Raw genomic sequence first — 2500 nt, forward strand, 5'->3', positions numbered from 1 at the left:
TTAATGTCTATCCACATGTATCTTTTGTGTTTATGGGTAAAATGTCACCATTTACAGTCCTTATAATTATATTATTTCATGTCGCTGCTTTCAGTATTTATTTTGAGTTGACCGCTCTCTTTGCCAATATAAACGTCTGATAATTCCTTCTTCTACTGTCTCCTCTCCCTCTTCCATGTCATTGTGATTTATCGTCTGTGATATTTATTTTGCACTGATCTACTGAGTATCAAGCGAGTAGTTTTGAAGTAAGATCAAAGCCAATCATACTTTTCTGTCTCTCTTTCATATCAAGCTCTCCGACCAGACGATCCCCGTATGTTCAAAAATCAGAGTCGTCTGTTACATCATCGGTTTCACTCTTTCAGCAAACATCGTTAACAAGACGCACTGAAGACCGTTCTGTGTGTCGCATTTCAAAGAACCTGTATTTCTTTCATCATGTGAACGACCTAATACGAATAAAAATCAATTCAGAAGACCATCCCTTCCTTTTTAAACTGAATTTGCGTCGAGGTAAAAGGGGTTTAATTTTTGCATTACTTTTGAGGGCATGGCAATAATAAGATTATTTTATACGTGCATATAAAATAGAAACAAAAGAAGAAGTGGGCAGACACAAAAGGATAAATAGACGGTTGGATGAATGGATATATAGATAGATAATCAAACGGGCAGCTAGAAAAGAGAGAGGAAGGAGAGAGAAAGTAAACAAAGCAAAATGCCTACATGTATATAGACGTACAATCAACGTTGTTTGGTCAGTAGGTACAGGTTCGATAGGGTGATTAATCCAGTATTATTGATATATACTGAATATGAAATAGCAAGGTAGTAGTGAATGAGGTGCCCCCATCCCCCGACTTTACAGAAAGAAAGACGCAAATAAACAGGATAAGAAAAAAAGTAGTGGGAAGAGAGAGAGATGGTCTTACAAAAGATTTATAAAAATAAACACAGCCAGAAATTTATAGCTAAAACGGTGTAAAAAACAGGTTATAAATATAATTTCGTGCTGTAGAAGAATCTAATCCTGTTCCCAATAAGTATAAAAGAAGCATTAAACTAAATTTAGAATCACTTGACAAAGATAAACACTGTGTATCCGAAAAAGATGAGTTGCACTTTAGCAAATTAAACTCAGGGTTCTCACCACGCTGTGCTAATAAATGTAAGTGCTTGGCGTTCTTTTTGCAAGATTATATTTGTGTCACGAATATCAAATCAGGCATTTCCTCCAGATTTGAGGTGTGATTCAGGTTGACGCTTCTGGTGTTTCTATTATAACTGTTAATGGTAGTATTTGCGGCTGTCATGATCACTGTCAGCACTATCACCTTCATAATAATTTTAAAAAAGAAAAAAAAAAAACTATAGTCCTTATCGTACTTCAACTCCCTTATTCCCAATGCTATCATTATTTATGTTATTTAGCCTCTTATTGTAATGACGACGAAAAACATGATTTTTATTACCATTATAAGTGATTATTATTAGTACTTCTGATTACATCATTAACATTACAATCACCAGGTCCCTCATAACCACTGTAATCGCTACTCTTGCTTGCCGTCATTTTACTTCTGATGACTCTTATCAGTATTTTCCTTCTTAGCATTATTGTTTAAGTGCTCATTTATTCTGGTCGTTGATGATGATGATGGCGAAGGTTAACGATTCTGCCATTGTTCCTACTACTGTTGTCTCTATAGCTATTATCATTATCACTACCATTATTGTCTTCCTTACTGCTACTGCTATTACTACTTCTGCAACTTTCGCCATTATTATTTCCTTAATTACTGTTAAATTCAATACTGTTGCTATTATTATTAGCACTAATACTAAAAAAAATTCAGTATCATTACCATGATTATTGTACTCTTTAATTTACTGCGATTTGTATTACTACAACTACTACTTTACAACTACCATCATTATTATCACTATTATTATTGTTTTTATGACTGCAGCTACTACCACTAGTACCGATACTAATGTTGTTCTTACTGCCATTACTAATACAACTGCTGTTGCTACAATAATTAAGGTAAAAATAACTTTGAAAGTTCCAGAAATAGCAGTATTAGGACATTAGTGGCAATAATGATGATAATAGATGTACAGTAGTATGAATAATAGCAATAACGTTAACCTTCACCACAGCGAGTCATCAGGAGTTGAATGGCAGCAAGTAAGAGTAACGACTAGAATCTATATAAATTGTAAATCTACATAAATCTAAAATCTAATTGTTGGCCACTCCCCCCTCTCCATTTGATAAAGAAGGCTGCTGTCAACAAAAGAATTCAAACAGTCAGGTTTAATTTGATTCCAATTGTTACAATGGTTATTCTTGGTGTGACATAGTGTCTGTTTTATTTTGCTTCTAAGTTATCCCCTGTGTGCAAGGAATGGCCGGGGTTACCATCCACTGGCGGCGAGGGATTTGAACGCAGGTCAGCAAGATTGCTAGACGAGATCGCTACCGCTGCACCAC

At 35.0% G+C, this 2500-nt stretch overlaps 1 protein-coding gene across 1 annotated transcript in view; it reads left to right on the plus strand.

The window, feature by feature from the left end:
- LOC125040370 (secretin receptor-like) overlaps positions 1-2500 on the plus strand; it is a 43690-nt gene that overhangs the window by 3769 nt on the left and 37421 nt on the right. The window lies entirely within an intron of this gene.

This window comes from Penaeus chinensis, chromosome 29 (assembly GCF_019202785.1).
Source record: "Penaeus chinensis breed Huanghai No. 1 chromosome 29, ASM1920278v2, whole genome shotgun sequence".
Taxonomy (NCBI): Eukaryota; Metazoa; Arthropoda; class Malacostraca; order Decapoda; family Penaeidae; genus Penaeus; species Penaeus chinensis.